Source organism: Furipterus horrens, unplaced genomic scaffold (assembly GCF_987537825.1).
Source record: "Furipterus horrens unplaced genomic scaffold, mFurHor1.1.pri manual_scaffold_5, whole genome shotgun sequence".
Taxonomy (NCBI): Eukaryota; Metazoa; Chordata; class Mammalia; order Chiroptera; family Furipteridae; genus Furipterus; species Furipterus horrens.
In genome coordinates, this window is record NW_028327175.1 from 131,432,826 (window position 1) to 131,454,560 (window position 21,735).

Sequence of the window (21,735 nt, forward strand, 5' to 3'; positions counted from 1 at the left end):
CTTCTCTGTGAGTTATCAGAGGGCCCTGATCTAGCACATCTGACTTAACAGCACTTACCACTGAGCTGGAGCTGCTGCAGAAAGACAACCATAGCAAGCATGACCTTGAAGCTCTGTGCTCAGCCTGACTGCACCTGAGGGAGCAGAAGGCAGGAGCCTCCCTTCCAGTACAGCCAGTAGGAGGGCCTGGCCCTGGTGATTGCCCAGGTAGCCACAAGGGCCCTTCTAAGACACACTGTTCAGTCAGGGCTGGCAGACCAAATCTAGCCACTGCCTGTTTTGTTTTGTTTGTTTCTTTTTTTTTTGCCCAGCAAAATGATAATGGTTTTTACATTTTAAAGTGGTTGAAAAAATACAAAAATAATATTTTGTGGCATGTAACGATTATATAAAATTCAAATTTTGGTGTTCACAAATAAAACTTTATTGGAATACAACCATGATAATTTTCTTATTTATTTACATATTGACAATAGCTGCTTCTGCCCTAATATAGCATATCTGAGAATTGTTAGAGACACTGTGTGACTGCAAAGCCTAAAATATTTACTATCTGGCCCTTTATAGAAAAATGCTGACAACTCCTGGATTAGTCCTTTGGTACTACCATGGGCTCCAAACTATCATGATATTTTTGGGGTATGTATAGTGCCAAGATAGAATGCAGAGACCTGGGGGCTGATGTGTGTTGATCCTTGAGACCCTCCAGAAAATTGGGTATGAGCTCTCCTATCCAGACCACGGCACCATTTTCAGAGGGTGCAATGCCCTGGTGGAAGGCATCTCCCCTCAGCCCCATGCCTGGCTGCAGTCCATGCAGCCTTAATCATGAGGGTACATTTTTGCTTCAGTATCCCCATCTGTCCATGTACCAACTATGACCCCTGGGCCTAGCAGAATGCTTCCAGTTTTCAAATGCCTTTGGTGGCAATTTGAGCATCTACTAATATCTTAACTTTTTCCAAAATCCAAGCTGATTTCCAGAAATGTGTAAGGGAAACGCTTCATAGGGGAATGTTTTACTTTGACAAGAGGTTGCTATATGCTGAAAACCTAATCTTGTAGCCCCCAGTCCAGCAATCCCGGGGTCTTTATAAAAACATCTCCAACAGACAAATTCAATGAAAATAATTTCCACAGTTCAATGTGTGACTTCCTGGGCCACATTTTGTTCAAAAGGATATGCTTATGATATTTGATAAAATATCTACCATCTGTCAAGATGTACAGCTACCTCTACATCGCTAGAAAAAATTGAAAAGTTATGGGGATGGGAAGTGGTGATCATTACACAACAATGTGAGTGTATTTAATGTTTTTGAGCTGTACACTTAAACATGGTTAAGATGGTAAATATTATGTTATGTGTATTTTACCACATTAAAAAAAAAAAGAAAAAAAATGCATTTGCTTCCTCTGCTGTCATCTTGTGCAAGACACTTCTACATCCTTTCTAAGAATTATTATGAGAACCTTCCTAAGAATTATGAGAACTTTCTAACAGGTCTCCCTAGTTTACCTGTACTCTGTTGTAGTCTGTTCTCACAGAGCCATTGGAATGATCTTATTAAAACATCAGAGAACCCATGGTCCTCTTCTGTTCAAAATACTGCAATGCTTCTCAGCTCACTGAAAGTAGAGGCTGAAATCCTTGCAACCATCTAACAGTTCTTTGAAGTCTGGTCCTGTATCTCTCTGACATCTACTTTTTTCTCACTACAATCCATCCCCAGGTTTCCTTGCTATTTTTCTGGTGCATCAGGCACATACCTGAGAACATTCACACAGTCAGGTACCGCTGTCTGGATATTCTTCTCCCAGGTATTCTCCTCCTAGCCTTTGCTCAGGTGTCAAATTCTTCAAGAGGCCAAGCTTAACTCTCCTTGATACTGCAACCTGTTTCTACACTCCCTTTGTGCTGCTCTGTTTCTTACACTATAATACTTCTCATCTCTGACATACCATGTGTTTTTTTTAATTTAAATTTTATTTTTTAATTACAGTTTACACTCAATATTATTTTGTATTAGTTTTAGGTATACAGCATAGTGTATTAGACAATCACAGAGTTTACAAGTGTTCTCCTTGATATTTCCAGTACCTACATGACACCATACATAGTTATCATAATATTATTGACTACATTCCCTATGCTATACATTACATCCCCATGACTATTTTGTAACTACAAGTTTATATATTTTAATTCATTCACCTTTTTCATCCAGTCTCCTAACCCCCATCCCCTGTTTGGCTACTATCAATTTGCTCTCTTACATCTATAAGTTTGTTTCTATTTTATTTGTTCATTTATTTTGTTTTATAGATTCCAGATAAAATGAAATCATATGGTATTTGTCTTTCTTTGACTGACTTATTTCACTTAGCATAAAGCTCTCTATTTCCATCTGTGCTGTCACAAATGGTGAGAGTTTTTTTTTTTTATGGCTGAGTAATATTCCATTGTATACATGTGCCACCATTTTTTAATCTACGTGTCTATTGATGGGTGCTTGGGTTGCTTCCATACCTTAGGTATTGTAAATAATGCTGCTATGGACATAGAGGTGAATATATTATTTCAGATTAGTGTTTTGGGTTTCTTTGAATATATACCCAGAAGTGGAATCACTGGGTCATAAGACATTTCCATTAAAAAAAAAAATCTATCTATCTATCTCTCTGTCTATCTTTAGAGAGAGGGGAAGGGAGGAAGAAAGAGAGGGAGAGAAACATCAATGTGTTGTTGCCTCTCAAGTGCCCCCAAATGGGGACCTAGCCTGCAACCCAGGCATGTGCTCTGACTGGGAATCAAACTGGTGATACTTTGGTCCACAGGCTGGTGCTCAATCCACTGAGCCACACCAGCCAGGGAGACAGCTCCATTTAAAAACTTTTGAGGAATCTCCATATTGCTTTTCACAGTGGCTGCACCAATCTGCATTCCTACCAACAATGCACAAGTGTTCACTTTCCTCTACATCCTTGCCAGCCCTCATTGTTTGTGCATTTATTGATGATAGCCATTCTGATAGGTGTGAGGTGGTATCTCATTGTAAGCTTAATGTGTATCTCTCTTATGATTAGTGACACTGAGCATCTTTTCATATGTCCATTGGCCATCTGTATGTCCTCTTTGAGGAAGTGATTATTCAGATCTTCTGCCTATTTTTAAATTGGATTGTTTGTCTTTTTTGGTTTTAAATTGTGTGAGTTCTTTCTAAATTTTGGATATTAACCCCTTTCTATATGATTTGTTTATTTATTATCCAGTGCTTAATATGACTAGAATGTAGACTCCATCAGGTCAGGAATGTTTTCTTCATGATGTACCCACAATGTTTAGAATAATATCTGGTACATAGCAGGTGCTCAACACATGTTTTTTCCATAGGTAATGTTGTATTTTGAATTTTTAATTGTTCAATTAGAGTTGACCTTCAATATTATACGATTTTCAGGTGTGCACCATAGTGGTTAGATATTTACATAACTTTGTTTAAAGAGTATATTTATATTTAAAAACTTTACTTTTTAGAGGGAGGGAAAAGGAGGGAGAAAGGGAGGGAGAGAAACATCAACATGTGGTTGCATGTTGCATGATCCCAAATGAGGACCTGGCTCACAACCCAGGCATGTATCCTGATTGGGAATCGAAATGGTGACCCTTTGGTTCTCAGGCCAGTGCTCAATCCACTGAGCCACACAAGCCAGAGTGATATTTATATAAATTAATGTGATCCTCCTGGTAAATCTAGTACCTGGCACCATACTCAACACATTTTTTGAATGAATAAATAAACAAATCCTTGAGAGGTAAGCCTGTCCAAGTACTTAAGATTATTGGAATTATAGGTAGCCCTTCCACTAACAAATTATCTCTAAAAGATTGGGTATTGTTTTAACAGGGATTTTGGTCAGAATTCTTGAGGCAGCTTTTTAAAGTGTGAAAGGTACTCTTGCTATCCTTGTGAACAGAAGAGAAAACCTAAGAAGCCCTAGGACTTGAACCCAGGGTTGTTGTTTCCAGAGTCCCTGCTTTTAACACTACACAATGCCACCTTTCCTGCAGTGCACCAGAATTTGAATTTGTCTTCTCTCCAGACAAAATCATGTCTTGCCTCTGCCAAGTATGGCTATTTTCTTAGTTGCACCATCTCTGTATCCCCACTTTTATGAAAGGGAGCACAGATAATTTTCCACTTATTATATGTGTGAAAACTGAGGCCCAGCTTTTTTTTTTTTTTAGTAAATTGATGCTAATCACAGCAATTGTAGTGGCAGAGCTGGTCCTGGAACCTAGGAATTCCAGACTCCATAGCTGTACTGACTTCCATTCTACTCCTCATTCTTTTCAATAAATTGGATAAAGACATGGAGTGGATGACAATTAGATTAATAATAGTAGAAACTGGGGTGGGAGGTGGGTTAGGAAAGCTCACTAGAAGGTGACTGAGGTACATAAAATATTCAGAATCATGGGGAATAGTGGAAGGATCAGAGTGATTTTAGTTTGAAAAGTCTCTTCTAATATTTGAATGCCTATGTGGAAGTGTTAAGGGTGTCATGGTGTCCTAGAGAGAGCAAGAAATCTGGAGAGATGCCATTAGAGGATGGGAGACAAATGTATCTGAACTTGAGTTTCCATTATGACCCACTTTGCAATTATGCTAGAAAGTCATGTAGGAAAGGCATGCAGTAAAGCTCTTCATACCTTATAAGTGCACCCCACTGCAAATGTGGTTTTGAGTAAATTGTGATAAAGATGAAAATCTACAAGATGAGAAAACTACTTTGGCAAGTTTTTGAGGATGATTTCAAAGACTGAGATGGAGGAGATGTACTATCATTCCACCCTTAACTGTTTTATTTAAGTAAAAGCAATCTAGTTTAGCATGGCTGCCATGACAACTGCAATATTTTGTACAATTTCATTTACTTTGACAAATAGAATGTAAGTAATATTTTTTATATATCTCAGGATGTAACTAGGTTAACTGACACTGAAATATTGTACATTTGAATGGCTATAGTTTTTGTAATGCATTCACATTATATGCATGTTCTATGGCTTACAAGTAATCAGTAAATACTTCATGACTTATTAGTTTTCATGTGGAAAGATGAATGAAAATCAATCATGACATTACAGCATGATAGGGTCAGGGAATTTGGAAATGAAATGGAAGCTAGAAATGGGTATATAGTGAAATTCAACATCTAGAGGAAGGATTTAGAAGTCTCACTAGACCCCCCTTTCTGGTAGTCTGTAGCAGTCTCCCCTCTTGCAGAAGTGTCACATTGGCACGCACCACTGGGATTCCAACAAACTTTTTCATCTTTTTCAGTTAAATTCTGTAATGAGTCCCTCTTGCCAACCTGATGCTAATTTGCCTCCTATTGTTGCACCTGCAGTGGTTTCCCATATCCTTTAGTATACTGAAACTGTTACTTTCCTTCCTGTGTCTTTCCTTCCAGTCTTGGCCTCAGTGTGAGCACAGATTTCTGAGTCAGGGCTGCAGTGCTCAGGGGCTGCAGAGCACAGGGCCTGGGAGTATCAGCGTAGGCATTACCTTATCTCCCATGCTCTAGGATTCGGCAGTGCAGTGAAGGTTGTGATGAGCAGGAAGGGAAAGTCAATGTTATGGAACAACTGCAAACCTCTGTGAATCCAGCCATATTAGAGCAGTTTGCATGTAGCCAGCATTCAGTAACCAGCACATCCCAAACTTGGACAATCCTTTGTAGTGAGGGAGGCATCCTGATTGTGCTGGGTTATTTGATCTTCACACAAGAACCCCTCCTGTAGCTAAAATACAGCTCACAAGTCTCCCACGCCACCTGCTCACCTAAGTATACCTATGTCCCTCATACAACACCTTCTGTCTTTCTTGAAGTTCAGTCTGGTATAATGTACTCCTAATGGTGATTCTTTACATTACATCCTTTACTCTTCTTTCTTCTCCTTTCTTCTTTTTCTTCTCCTTTCTTCTTCTCCTTCTCCTTCTTCTTTCCTCCTCCTCCCCTTCCTCCTCCTCCTCCTCCTCCTCTTCTTCTTCTTTTTCTCCTTCTCCTTTCTTCTTTTTCTTCTCCTTCTCCTCTTCTCTTTCCTTCTTTTTTTTTTTGTCACAGGGCTCGATTCAGGTCACAGGAAAGAAACACAAAACAATTCATTTCAGAGTTAAATATGACTGGCAAAGTGCTATCCAGTGAACATTAATGTGAGCTGTATATATAATTTAAATATTTCCAGTAGTAGGTAAAATTAATTAAAAAATATTTTATTTAACCAAATATATTAAAATATTATTTCAAGACATAATATTAAAAATGATCAGGCAGCAGAGGTGGGAAGATGGCAGTGGAGTAGGTAGCGGTGTTGTCTGCTCGCTCCCATCATGGAAGGACTTGGAATGCAAACATGGAGAGGAATGAGTGAGAGTGTATTTCAGACAGTGCTAACAGGGAAGGCAATGTGGGAGCAGCGTGAAGGAGGGCAGAAAGTTTGGCCTTGCACTCCAGACTGAGTCGCTGGGCCTCCTGGACTGGTGCATCTACGGTACTGCACTCGAGGTGGGCAACTGCTGACAAGCTCATTAGCCAGGAGCTGCTTGGAGGCTTCCCCCTGCCAGGGTGCACTGACCAGTGAAGTCTCACAGGGAGTCAATGAGAGGGTTTGGCTGAAAAGGCCGGAGGTGTGGGAGGACAGTGAACAACCCGAACTGGGAGAAACTGTATGAACTGAGTCTAGGTGGGGACCCCCTTGGCTGAAACCTGGGACTGAAAGCGCTGCACTCTGGGTGCTCGCGGCACTCGTGCCAGGGCCCCACTAAGCAAAGGAGCAGATTTGAGCCATGGAGAGGGGCCTATACAGGAAAACTGTGGCAGAACTGCAGACTCGGTGGGGACCCAAGGAGGGCAGGTGGCGTATGCCCTGGAGCATTAAGCAATCACACCAGGGCCCTACTGAACAAAGGGGCAGTTCTGAGCCATGGAGAGGGTCCCATATGAGAAAGCTGCGGCGGAACTTCAGACTCGGTGGGGATCCCAGGCTGGCAGGTGGTGTGTACAGGTGTATAGGCAGAGATGTGAACGCAGGGACTGTAGCTCGGGAATAAAGACAGAACTGGAGGCAGAGCAGGGATTACTGGCATGTGCACACTGGCCCACCAGCACAACAACGTTGCTGGACAAGCCTGAGGAGGGCTGAGGGTGCTGCAGGATGGGACTCAACTAAACATGGCTCACAGCAGAGTGGTGGTAGGCCCACGAGTAAGAGACTAGCAACCCCAAAATCAAGCTGGATCTCCCCATAGCCAGCCAACAAGAAAAGATTTGAAACCCATGGAATTTTGCCAGGGGTGGATCCAGAAATGACAAAGAATTGCAGGGAAGCTGCAAGGAACTTATGGAGAACTACACCAGCATAAAAAAGGACAAAGGAACTATTCAGCATAAAAAAGGACAAAGAAACTATTAAGAAGAACCAGGAAGTAATGAAGAATACAATTTCTGAACTAAAGAACACAGTAGAATCAATGAAAAGCAGGCTAAATGAAGCAGAGTATCAGATCAGTGAGTTAGAGGACAATGTAGAAAAATATTCCAAGACAATACAACAAAATAAAAACTATTTAAAAAGAATGAAGAGAGCTTAAGAGAATTGCAGGACAACATGACACTAAACGACATTAAAATCATAAGGATACAAGAAGGAGAAGAAGAGGACCAAGGAATAGAAAACCTGATTGAAAAAGTAACGACAGAAAATTTTCCTAACCTGATGAGAGAAAAAGTCATGCAAATCCAGGAAGCACAGAGGGTCCCAATGAAGAGGAACCCATGAAGGACCGCTCCAAGGCACATCATAATTAAAATGGCAACATTCAAAGACAAAGTGAGAATCCTAAAAGCAGCAAGAGAAAAACAGCAAATAACATACAAGGGAGCTCCGATAAGGCTATCAACTGACTTCTCAACAGAAACACTACAAGCGAAAAGGGAATGGCAAACAATATTTCAAGCGAAGTAAAACTAAGGCCTACAACCAAGATTACTCTACCTAGCAAGGCTCTCTTTCAAAATGGAAGGTGAAATAAGGAGTTTCTCAGAAAAAGGAAGACTAAAAGAATACACCTCTTGATGGAGGTATATTGCAAAAGATGCTAAAGGGAATGCCTTAAGCAAAAGAAGAAAAAAAGAGAAGGAGAGGAACACAAGTACAAAGATAAATGAATAAACACCTATCAAAAATAACCTTAAATTTAAATGGATTAAATGTTCCAGTTAAAACACATAGGGTAGCAGAATGGACATGAAAACATGACCCACATATATGCTATCTACAAGACACACACCTCAAAACAAAAGATTTACACAGACTGTAAGTGACAGGATGGAAGAAAGTATTTCAAGCAAATGGACATGAAAAAAAAAGCTCGGTTAATAATACCTATATGAGACAAAACAGATTTCACAGAGAAGGTCATAAAAGAGACAAAGAAGGACATTTCATAATGTTTAAGGGAAAAACCAATCAAGAAGATATAACCCTTATAAACATATATGAACCCAACAGAGGAGCATCAAAATAAGTAAGAAAATTTCAGAAAAACTTCAGAAAGGATATAGATAACAATGCACTCAGAGTAGAGGACTTTAACACCCCATTGTCAACAATGGACAGATCTTCGAAGGAAAGAAACACCAAAGATATTGAGGCATTGAACAACACTCTAGGTCAAATGGACTTAGTTGATATATGTAAAACTTTTCACCCCAAAGAAGCAAAATATACATTCTTTCCAAGTGCACATGGAACATTTTCAAAGATAGACCACATGGTAGAACACAAAACAAGCCTCAACAAATTCAAGAAAATTGAAATTATATCAAGCATCTTCTCAGATCAAATTGGCTTAAAACTGGAAATGAACCTCAAGGAAAAAACCCAAAGACATTCAAACTCATGAAGAATGAATAACATGCTATTAAATAATGAATGGGTTAACAATGACATCAAGGAAGAAATCAAAAAGTTTCTGGAAGCAAATGATAATGAACACACAACAACTGAAAAACTATGATACAGCAAATGCAGTCCTTAGAGGAAAGTTCATAGCAATACAGACCTACCTTAAAAAGGACAGGAGAATTTCTAATAAAAAACTTAACCCTACAACTACAAGAACTAGAGGAAGAACAACAAGCAAAGCCCAGAGCAGAATTAAATGACATGGAGACTAAACTAACAATTCAAAAAAATCAACAAAAGTAGGAGAAGTTTCTTTGAAAAGATAAACAAAATTGACAAACCTTTAACCAGGCTCATTAAGAAAAAAAGAGAGAGGACCCAAATAAATAAAATCAGAAATTGAAGAGGAGATATTACAACCGATACCACAGAAATACAAAGGATTGTAAAAAATTATTACGAATAACCTTATTACAAGAAATTTGACAACCTAGATGAAATGGACTAATTTCTGGAAACATATAATCTTGAAAAACTGAATCAAGAAGAAGCAGAAAGCATGAACAGACCAATAACAACCAATGAAAATGAAACAATAATAAAAAAACTCCCGGCACACAAAAGCCCTGGACCAAATGGCTTCACAGGTGAATTTTACAAAACATTTAGGAAAGAAATAATCTTATCCGTCTCATACTATTTCAAAAAATCCAAGAAGAGGGAAGACTCCCAAACTCGTTTTATGAAGCCAGTATTACCCTTTTTCCAAAACCAGGTCAAGGCACAACAAAGAAAAAAAACTACCAGCCAATAACGCTGATGAATATAGATGCTAAAATCCTCAACAAAATATTGGCAAATTGGATCCAACAACACATTAGAGAGATTACACACCACGATCAGGTGGGATTCTCCCCAAGGATGCAAATCAATAAATGTAATACACCACATAAACAAAATGAAAGAAAATAATCACATGATAATATCAATAGATGCAGGAAAAGCTTGTGATAAGTACAACACTCATTTATGATTAAAAAAAAAAAAAACCGTGAGCAAAATGGGAGTAGAGGGAGCATACCTTAACATAATAAAGGCCATATACAAGAAACATGAAGTCAACATTATACTCAATGAACAGAAACTGAAAGCATTCCCCGTGAGATCAGGAACAAGATGAGAATGTCCACTCTCTCCACTCCTATTCAACATAGTCTTGGAAGTTCTGGCCACAGTAATCAGACAAGAAAGAGAAATGAAAGGCATCCAAATTGGAAAAAAGGAAGTGAAACTGTAATTATTTGCACATGACGTGATAATGTACATAGAAAACCCTATAGACTCCATGAAAAAACTACTCAACCTAATAAGTGAATTCGGCAAAATAGCAGGGTACAAAGTCAATATTCAGAAATCGAAGGCATTTTTGTATACCAGCAATAAAATATCAGAAATAGAAACTAAAAGAAAAATCCCATTTACCAGAGCAACACGAAAAATAAAGTACCTAGGAATAAACTTAACCAAGGATGTAAAAGACCTGTACTCAGAAAACTACATAACACTGAAGAAAGAAATTAAGGAATATATAAATAAATGGAAACATATACCATGTTCATGGATAGGAGGAATTAACATCATTAAAATGTCCATACTCCCCAAAGCAATTATAGATTCAATGCAATCCCTATTAAAATACCAATGACATATTTCACAGACATAGAACAAATACTTCAGATATTTATATGGAACCAAAAAAGAGCCCGAATAGTCACAACAATCTTGAGGAAGAAGAACACCATAGGAGGAATCACAATACCTAATATCAAACTATACTACAAGGCCACAGTAATCAAAAGAGCTTAGTACTGGCATAAGAACAGACATATAAATCAATGGAAAAGAAGAGAGCCCAGAAACAAACCCAGGTCTATATGGTCAAGTATTATTTGACAAATTGGGAAGGAACATAAAATGGAGTGAAAAGAGCCTCTTCAACAAATAGTGTTGGGAGAACTGGATAGGGAAATGCCAAAAATGAAACTAGACCACCAAGTTACACTGTATACCAAAATAAACTCAGGTGAGTGTAAGCCGTGGAACCATAAAAGTCCAAGAGGAAAACATAGGCAGGGAAATTTCAAATATCCCATGTACCAACATTTTCATTGATATATCTCCTAAGGCAAAGAAAATGAAGGAAAGAATATACAAATGAGACTAAAACAAACTAAAGTGTTTCTGCTCAGCAAAATAAAACATCACCAAGATGAAAAGGGAACCAACCATATGGGAAACTATATTTGCCAATGATGCCTCAGACAAGGGATTGATCTCCAAAATATATAAAGAACTTATACGACTCAACACGAGGAAGACAGACAATCCAATTAAAAAATGGGCAAAGGACCTGAACAAACACTTCTCCAAAGAGGACATACGGAGAGCCCATAGACATATGAGAGAATGCTCAACATCACTAGCCATCAGAGAGACGCAAATGAAAACCACAATGAGATACCACCTCGCACCAGTCAGAAATGGCCATCATGAACAAAACAACAAACAAGATGTGCTGGTGAGGATGCAGAGAATAGGAATCTCTGGTGCACTGCTGATGGGAATGCAGACTGGTGCAGCTACTATGAAAAACATTTTGGAATTTTTTCAAAAATCTAAAATGGAACTGCCTTTTGAACCAGCAATTCCATTGCTAGTATTATATCTGAAGAATCCTGAAACACCAATTCAAAATAACCTATGCACCCTATATTCATAGCAGCACTATTTACAATAGCCAAGTGCTAGAAGCAACCTAAGTGCCAGTCTGTAGATGAGTGGATCAAAAAACTGTGGTACATTTACCCAGTGGAGTACTATGTAGCAGAAAGACGGAACTTCTACCATTTGCAACAGCATGGATGGAACTAGAGACAATTATGCTGAGCAAAATAAGCCAGGCAATAAAAAAAAAAAAACGCTATGCTGTCACCTGAAACCGGAGACTAATGAACAACACAAACAAATGAGCAAAATTGAACCAGAAGTATGTAAACAAGGAATAGACTAGCAGTGACAAGGAGGGGATAGGGAGGGAGAGATTGGGGTAAGAAGGGGAAGGGTCTGATCAAGGAACATGTATATATGACCCATGGGAATAGACAACTGGGTGGGGACTGACTGTAGGAGAAGGGGTAGGCAGGGTGCGGGGAAGCAAGAGGGAAAAAAGTGGGACAAATGTAATAGAAAACAAACGAATTTTTTTTTTTTTAGTGGAGAAAAAAGAAAATATAAGTAATGGAAATGCAATTCTAATGAATATTAAAAGGACAAGGATTCTCCTTCACACTGTATTTTTCTCCCTACCTGAGCCCTCCAGAATTTGGCATTCTGAAGAAATAAGTAATGACATAACGTTCTTTGCATAAAACTAATAAGACCAGTTGTTAATAGAGGTTTTGTTGACCAAAACTTTGACTGGAATGTCATGCCTAAAGGAGACATGTTTGGGCTCAGGTTGTTACCAAAAAGCCCTGATGAACTGGCATTGACTGTCGAAGGTAATAAAAACCTACGAGCAAAAAGGTCTGGTACCTAGGTTGGATGTGCGGTCCATGGCAATCTTTCCAGGGAAGGAATAAAGGTTGCTTTCTTGAAAGATGGTTAGAAGGGACCTTAAGGCATAATGGAAAACCTGAAGGGCTTGGGAAATACAGGTGTTTACAGGCAAGCCTGAATGGCAGGTATGTGGCATAGGTTCTGTGCCCTGAACTGCAGATTGAAGGTCACCCTAAATGTCCCTTGTGTAAGTTCCAGCAAAGCAGACTTAAAGATCATAAGAGATCATTTGCTGCTCTTGTTGTGTTTATGCAAATGAACAGGATAAATTAAAGATGGACCTAATGCAGTCCCTTTAATGACAAGGAGGGTAATCTTAAGGAGAAAAATTGTGATTCAAGGAAAATCACAATACTCAGTGATAGACTATAAAGTAGTGCAGCTAACCATCTTTAAATTTTCTTTTCATTTAAAGTTTGTTTTCATTTGAAAGTTAAACTAGGTCTGTGGCATCATCAAAGATGCTTAATTTACAGGCAAGAAAAATGTCAAATGCCTTGCAACTGGATGTCATTTTAATAAGACAGTCTCACAGATTTAGAGACTTGTTTGTGGGTTATGTTGCATAAATTAACATGTGTTTTCTGTTTTCAAGAAGTTCCGTCTTTCTTTCTGCTACATAGTACTCCATTGGGTAAATGTACCACAGTTTTTTGATCCACTCATCTACAGACTGGCACTTAGGTTGTTTCTAGCACTTGGCTATTGTAAATAGTGCTGCTATCAATTTAGGGTGCATAGGTTATTTTGAATTGGTGTTTCAGGATTTTTCTGATATAATTCTAGTAATGGAATTGCTCGTTCACAAGACAGTTCCAATTTTAGATTTTTGAGGAAATTTCAAACTTTTTTCCATAATGGCTGCACCAGTCTGCATTCCCACCAGCAGTGCACCAGGGTTCCCTTTTCTCTGCATCCTTTCCATCACTTTTTGTTTGTTGATTTGTTGATTAGGGCCATTCTGACTGGTCTGAGGTGGTATGTCATTGTGGTTTTTATTTGCATCTCCCTGATGGCTAGTGATGTCAAGCATTCTTTCATATGTCTATGGACTCTCTGTATGTCCTCTTTGGAGAAGTGTTTGTTCAGGTCCTTTGCCCATTTTTTAATTGGGTTTTCTGTGCTCTTTGTGTTGAGTCGTATAAGTTCTTTATATATTTTGGAGATCAATCCCTTGTCTGAGGCATCATTGGCAAATATAGTTTCCCATATGGTTGGTTCCCTTTTCATCTTGGTGATGTTTTATTTTGCTGAGCAGAAACTCTATAGTTTGATGTAGCCCCATTTGTTTATTCTTTGCTTTTTTTCTCCTTTCCTTAGGAGATATATCAGTAAAAATGTTGGTACATGGGATATCTAAAATTTTCCTGCCTATGTTTTTCTCCAGGACTTTTATGGTGCCACGGCTTCTATTTAAGTCTTTGATTCATCTTGAGATTATTTTGGTCTATGGTGTAAGTTGGTGGTCTAGTTTCATTTTTTTGCATGTCCCTGTCCATTTCTCCCAACACCATTTGTTGAAGAGGCTCTTCTCACTCCATTTTATGTTCCTTACCACTTTGTCAAATATTAGTTGACCATATAGATCTGGGTTTATTTCTGGGTTCTCTATTCTTTTCCATTGATCTGTATGTTTGTTCTTATGCCAGTACTAAGCTCTTTTGATTACCATGGCCTTGTAGTATAGTTTGATATTAGGTATTGTGATTCCTCCTACTGTGTTCTTCTTCTTCAAGATTTCTGTGGCTGTTCAGGCTCTTTTTTGCTTCCATATAAATATTTGAAATATTTGTTTTACGTCTGTGAAATATGTCATTGGTATTTTAATAGGGATTGCATTGAATCTATAATTGCTTTGTGGAGTACGGACATTTTAATGATGTTGATTCTTCCTATTCATGAACATGGTATATGCTTCTATTTATTTGTATATTTCTTAATTACTTTCTTTAGTGTTATGTAGTTTTCTGAGTACAGGTCTTTTACCTCCTTGGTTAAGTTTATTCCTAGGTACTTTATTTTTCTTGTTGCTCTGGTAAATGGGATTTTTCTTCTAGTGTCTATCTCTGAAACTTTATTGTTGGCATATCAAAATGCCTCAATTTTTCAATATTAACTTTGTACCCTGCTATTTTGCCAAATTCACTTATTAGGTCTAGTAATTTTTTTGTGGAGTCTATAGGTTTTTCTATGTACACTATCATGTCTTCTGCAAATAATGACAGTTTCACTTTCTTTTTTCCAGTTCGTATGCTGTTTATTCTCTTTCTTATCTGGTTGCTTTGGCTAGAACTTCCAAGACTATGTAGAATAGGAGTGGCGAGAGTGGACATTCTTGTCTTGTTCCTGACCTCAGGAGGAATGCTTTCAGTTTTTCTCCATTGAGTATGATGTTGGCTTCAGGTTTCTCGTATGTCACCTTTCTTGTGTTGAAGTGTCCTCCCTCTATTCCAATTTTGCTGAGAGTTTTTATTATAAATGGGGATTGTACTTTATCAAATGCTTTTCCTGCATCTGTTGATATAATCATGTGGTTTTTGTCTTTCATTTTGTTTATGTGGTGTATTACTTTTATTGATTTGTGAATATTAAACCATCCTTGCATGCCTGGGATTAATCTCTCTTAATCACGGTGTACAATCTTTCTGATGTGCTGCTTGATCCAGTTTGTCAATATTTTGTTGAGGATTTTAGCATCTATGTTCATCAGCAATATTGGCCGGCAGTTTTTTTTCTTTTTTGTGTCTTGACCTGGTTTTGGAATTAGGGTAATACGGGCTTCATAGAGTTTGGGAGTCTTCCCTCTTCTTGGATTATTTGGAATAGTCTGAGCAGAATAAGAGTTAGTTCTTTTCTAAATGTTTTGTAAAATTTACCTGTGAAGTCATCTGATCCAGGGCTTTTGTGTGCCGAGAGGTTTTTTTATTACTGCTTCAATTTCACTAGTTGTTATTGGTCTCTTCAGACTTTCTGCTTCCTCTTGATTCAGACTTGGAAGATTATATGTTTCCAGGAATTTGTCCATTTTATCTAGGTTGTCAAATTTCTTTCCATACAGTTCTTCATAATAATTTCTTACAATCCTTTGTATTTCTGTGGTATTGGTTGTTATTTCTCCTCTTTTGTTTCTGATTTTGTTTATTTTGGTCCTGTCTCTTTATCTCTTCATGAGCATGGGTAAAGGCTAGTCAATCTTTAAAAATCTTTTTAAAGAAACTGCTCCTACTTTTGTTGATATTTTGAATTGTTTTTTTAGTCTTTATGTTATTTAATTCTTCTCTGATCTTAATGAATTTCTTCTTTCTATTCACTCTGGGCTTTGCTTGTTGTTCTTCCTCTAGTTCTTGTAGCTGTAGGGTTAAAATTTTTATTAGAGATTCTTCTAGCTTTTTTAGGTAGGCCTGTATTGCTATGAACTTTCCTCTCAGAAGTGCTTTGGCTGTATCATAGGTTTTGGGTTTTTGTGTATTCATTATCACTTGTTTCCAGAAACTTTTCAATTTCTTCCTTGATGTCATTGTTAACCCATTCATTATATAATATCATGTTATTAATTGTACATGAGACTGAATATTTTCGATTTTTTTCCTTAAGGTTGATTTCCAATTTTAAGCCGTTGTGATCTGAGAAGATGCTTGACATATTTTTAATTTTCTTATATTCGTTGAGGATTGTTTTGTGTACTGCCCTGTGGTCTACCTTTGAAAATGTTTTATGCACATTCAAAAATAATGTACATTTTGCTTCTTTGGAGTGAAAAGTTGTATATATCTCAACTAAGTCCATTTAATCTATAGTGTTGTTCAATGCCTCAGTATCCTTGTTGTTTCTTTGCTTCAAAGACCTGTCTATTGTTGACAATGGGGTGTTAAATTATTCTTCTATGAGTGTGTTGCTGTCCATATCCTTCCTGAAGTCTTTCAAAATTTTCCTTACATATTTTGGTGCTCCTAAGTTGTGTGCGTATATGTGTACAAGCGTTATATCTTCTTGATGGATTTTTCCCTTAAGTATTATGAGATGTTTTTCTTTGTCTTTTTTATGGCCTTTGCTGTGAAATCTGTTTTTTTCTGATAGAAGTATTGCTACACCAGCTTTTTTTTTCATGTCCATTTGCTTGAAATACTTTTTTCCATCCCTTCACTTTCAGTCTGTGTAGATCTTTTGTTCTAAGGTGGGTCTCTTGTAGACAGCATATATGTGGGTCATGCTTTCTAATCCTTTCAGCTACCCTATGTCTTTTGATTGGAGCATTTAACCCATTTACATTTAAGGTTATTACCGATAGGTACTTATTCATTGTCATTTTCCCCATTTATACTTGTGTTCCTCTCTGTCTCTCTCTGTTTCTTCATGTTCTTTTTTTTTTTTTTTTTTTGCTTTTATTTTTTTTAATTTTTGGTTTTTCTTTTTCTTCATCTTTTTAATGCTGACCCTTTATCATTTCTTGCAATGCTGGTTTGGTGAAGATGTATTCTTTTAGCCTTTTTTTTTTGTCTTGGAAGGTCTTTATTTTACCTTCCATTTTGAATGAGAGCCTTGCAGGGTAGAGTATTCTTGGTTGTAGGCCTTTGTTTTTCATTGCTTGGAATATTTTTTTGCCATTCCCTTCTGGCTTGTAGTGTTCCTGCTGAGAAATCTGATGATAGCCTTATCGCAGCTCCCTTGTATGTTATTAGTTGTTTCTCTCTTGCTGCTTTTAGGATTCTCTCTTTGTCTTGGAATGTTGCCATTTTAATTATGATGTTTCTTGAAGTGGGCACGTTGGGGTTCTACTTCATTGAGACCCTCTGTGATCCTGGACTTGTGTGATTCTTTCTCTCATCATGTTAGGGAAGTATGCTGTCATTAGTTTTTCATACAGATTTTCTATCCCTTGCTCCTCTCATTCTCCTTCCGGTATTTTTATGATACAAATATTATTAGGTTTCATGTTTTCCTGCAGTTGTCTTAAAACCTGTTCATTCTTGTTCAGTCTTTTTTCATTTTGTTGCACTGTCTGGGAGTTTTTGTCTACATTGTCCTCCAGCTCGCTGATCCAATCTTCTTCTTTCTCTAGCCTGCTTTTAATTTTTTCTACTGTGTTCTTCAATTCAGAAATTGTATTCTTCATTTCCTCCTGGCTCTTATTGATAGTTTCTATGCCCTTTTCCATGCTGGTGTAATTCTCAGTAAGTTCCTTGTAGTTTCCCTGGAATTCTTTGTAGTTTTCCTTCACCTCGCTCAGCTCACTGTGCTTCTCCATAATCCATGTTTTGAATTCCATATCTGATAGTTTACTTCCCTCTATTTCATTTACCACTCTTTCCGGGGATTCTTCCTTTTTTTTGTTGGGGGCGTTGTTTCTTTGTCTCCCCTTTTTTGTGACTCTTCTTTTTTGTTGATGCTTCTTAGATTGATCTGCACTTCCTGGATCTGCCCCTGGTGGCATCAGATTGTGTACCAGTCTGGCCCTACGCAGTCTGTTGGAGACTACCAGGGATTGACTGCTTTCGTCTGTCTCCTTTAGTTGTTAATCTATTCAATCTGTGATTAGCTGTCAGGCTTAAGGACTGTGGGTGTGGCAGCTTAATTCCTGTAGGCAGGGCTTTTGCTTCCCCTCAGGCTGATGCCACTCATTGGGGAATGGTCTGCCTGCAGTATTGGGAATGAGTCCGCCCTGGGTCCCAGTCGGCTGCTCCCCCAGTTCTCTTCTGAAAGCCACCTCACCAAATTCTCCCCAAGTGTCTCTAGTTCTCTCTGCTTTCCCTCTGCTTGAGGCCAGGCTAAGTGGGGGCCAAAATATTTTTATAGGTGATCCGCTTAAGTGCTCTTTTTTTCCAGCTGTTTCTCTCTGGCTAGCAAGAAATCCTGTGGCTTTTCTCTTTTCACAGCTGGATACTATTTTGCTTTCCACTCTGTTGCTTTAGGCTGGGAAGCCCAGCTGGGGGTTTTGACCCTGCCTTTATCAGTGGGAACCTTTGGCCGCTGAGCTATTTCTCAGACCCTTCAGCTATTACCCATGGGAGCCCAGCCAGCCCTTTCACATCTCCACACTTCCTATAGGTTACGTTGTGATGTAGCGGCCTTTTCTGTCTCTCCGTGGTTATAAGACTTCTCTCAAGCTAGTGTTCAGTTGGTTATTCCATATGATTTCTCCAAAATGAAATTGTAAATTCAGAGTGGTCCTGGGAGGAGGTTAGTGTAGCTCCCACTTACTCCTCCACCACCTTGAATCCTCTTGCCTTGACCTTTCTCATCAGGAAGAGTAAGGGAGGGATTCATATAAATGGTGTTTTAATCATTTAATAAGTTATTAATTTAAACCAGACAAAATGCCCTAGAAGATTCTTTATTCTGCATAAGGTTATTTAAAATTAAATTTCCATGATTTTCCACGTAACTCTCCTTTGTTTATTTTGTTGAAATATTGCAATATTTTATGTTTAGACTTTTTCACCTTTGAGAAGAACGCAGACTTGGAAAAGTGTTCTGTCAGAATGAATTTAGAGCTGTGTAATATATGAAACCAGGCCTGCTAATTTTAGGGAATATGATGGATGGAGTGCTTTCTAGCCTGGGTCAGCACTGGGCCTTCTGATATCAGCCCCAGGTACAATGAACTCATGGCCTTCTAGTCCACATCTCCATTTTGAGTGGAATGGGACCACCTGTATTTTCATTGTACTCATCACAAAAACCCTGGTTGAAAGAAACCACATGAGAAGCTAGTACCTTTCTCTGGATATTTAATGAGATTGGCAAATGATTGTGATGGAATAGTTCACTGACCACCTTTTGGGCAGAATTGACCCTCTTGCATGTGGCAAATTTATCTCAAAGGATCAAAGGATGTAGTGAACATAGTTAATTAACATCCAATGTTTTTGTCCTGAAAAAACCCACTCAGGGAGACCAGACATTGTGATTAGCTATTCAGTATCTATTATTGGCCACATTATCTCTAGAATTTCCCCCCTTTTTGTTCTTGTAGCATTTGGGATGAAGATGAGCATTCATCCCAGGACTTACCATGGGTCAGCACCGGTTTGTGCCCTGGCCAAACTCTCTGTGGCAGCAGTGCAGCATCATGTATGTTGAAATCCTGGGAACTCCTCTAAGCATGAATGAAGAATTAGGTAGTCTAATTTTTACAGGCACTGAAACCACAGTTTCAAGGAGCAGATGGAACTAATACTGTGGTAGTAAGACAAAACCTTAGAACTCCATAACTTTGGAGAGTCTCTGGGTTAACCAATTCTGAAGCTGTCTTAAGTCTTGGATCACCAGTTATGTGTGTTGTTTTTAAGCCAGGCTGATGTTGGGCTCTCTATCACGTATACTTTTACATCTTCTGAGTAATACACACAGAGAAATTTTCTCTGTAATGCTCTGAGTGTAAGACTCCAACCTACCCTTTCTGTTGATGCCCTCACTTATGGTCTTAAAGTTATAAATCTCTCAAACTAACCACTTCTTTTGAATTGTTTCTTTTTAGTAGCGTTTCTGTCTTTCCTTCCTTTAAAAAATTATTTTCTATTATAGTTGTCCCATTTCCCCCCATTGCTCTCCCATGTCCCCCCATTCACAGTTAATAACCACCCAATTGTCCATGTCCATGGGTCATTTATACCAGTTTCTTGACTAGACCCTTCCCCTTTTTTCCCCACTTCCCCCTTCCCCACTCCCCTCTGGTCACTGTCAGTCTATTGTTTGTTTACATGCCTTTGGTTCTATTTTGCTCATTTGTTTCTTTTGTTCATTAGTTTCCTGTATTAGGTGAGACCATATGGTATTTGCCTTTTGCTGCCTGGCTTATTTCACTAAACATAATACTCTCCAGTTCCCTCCATGTTGTTGCAAAAGGCAGGAGTCCCTTTTTTCTGCTGCATGGTATTCCATTGTGTAAATGTATCAGTTTTTTGATCCACTCATCCTATGATGGGCACTTAGGCTGTTTCCAGCACTAGGCTAACGTTAATAGAGCTGCTATAAACATAGGGGTGCATACATTATTTTGAATTGGTGTTTCAGGATTCTTCGGGTATAATCCTATCAATAGAATCACTGGATCAAAAGGCATTTCCATTTTTAGTTTTTTGAGGACATTCCATACTGTTTTCCACAGTGGCTACACCTGTCTGGATTTCCACCAGCAGTGCACTAAGATTCCCTTTTCTCCAAATCCTCATCAACACTTGTTTGTTGATTTGTTAATGATGGCCATTTTGACCAAGGTGAGGTGGCATTACATTGTGGTTTTAATTTGTATCTGTCTGATGGTTAGTGATGTTGAGCCCATAAGCATATGAAAGGTCAAATTGTTTTATTAAAAGTTTCTTTTTAAAGAGATTTTTAAAAGAGTTTTCTATTTGGTATTATTGCTTACTGCAGAGATTTAAAAACATGGCTGCCAATTCTTTGATATTCTTTCCATTGAGAGGTGGTGTCTATGTCCTTACCCCTTGAGTATAAATGAGCTGCTATGAACCAAAATATATAGCAAAAGTGATGCTATATGACTCTGAAACTAGATCATAAAAAAGACCATGCAGTTTCTGCCTTTCTTTTCTTTTCTTTTTTGTTTTTTTACCAGAACACCAACTATTGGAATCCTCATGCACCATTGGAGAAGTCCAGTTAGTCTCTGAGACCATCATGATGAAAAGTGCATATGTAGGAGCCCTGACAGTGCCAGCTGAGCTGTCTCCCCACATCTTCCAAATTACTAGATATGTGAGTGAAACAAGCTTGGTCTCTCCAAAAGAGTACACCTAACAGCTGAATACCCCCTAGTGACCTCAGCAATGTCACATGGAACAGAAGAATCACCCAGCAAAACTGCCAAATTTCCTGAGCCAAGAAATTGTGAGATATAATAAAATTGTGGTTTTTAACCACTAAATTTGGGTTTGTTTGGTCCACAGCTATGTATAACTGGAACACTCCCCAGTGAGTATTTAAACTTAGAGGAATAGGCAGTGTGTCCCTGGACAAACCTAAAACTCTGGATGCAGTGGTGCTCACTAAGCATCATTTTATTTTTAACTATGATTTTTATATCATGCTTGGAAAGGTACGTTATGAATATTGTGTGGTGGTGATGCTGAGGCAGTGGAATTACCTTGATTATCACCTTGGTGATAAGACAGTTATCCAATGGC

The 21,735-nt window shown here is 38.3% G+C and overlaps 1 long non-coding RNA gene across 1 annotated transcript in view; it reads left to right on the forward strand.

Annotated features, from left to right (window-relative positions):
- Nucleotides 1-21,437, forward strand: part of LOC150009845 (uncharacterized) — a 61,661-nt gene extending 40,224 nt beyond the window's left edge. Inside the window, exon 3 of the long non-coding RNA XR_016511206.1 lies at nt 21,168-21,437. This is a non-coding gene — a long non-coding RNA (uncharacterized LOC150009845). The remainder of the gene's footprint in view (nt 1-21,167) is intronic.
- The last annotated feature ends 298 nt before the right edge of the window (nt 21,438-21,735 follow it).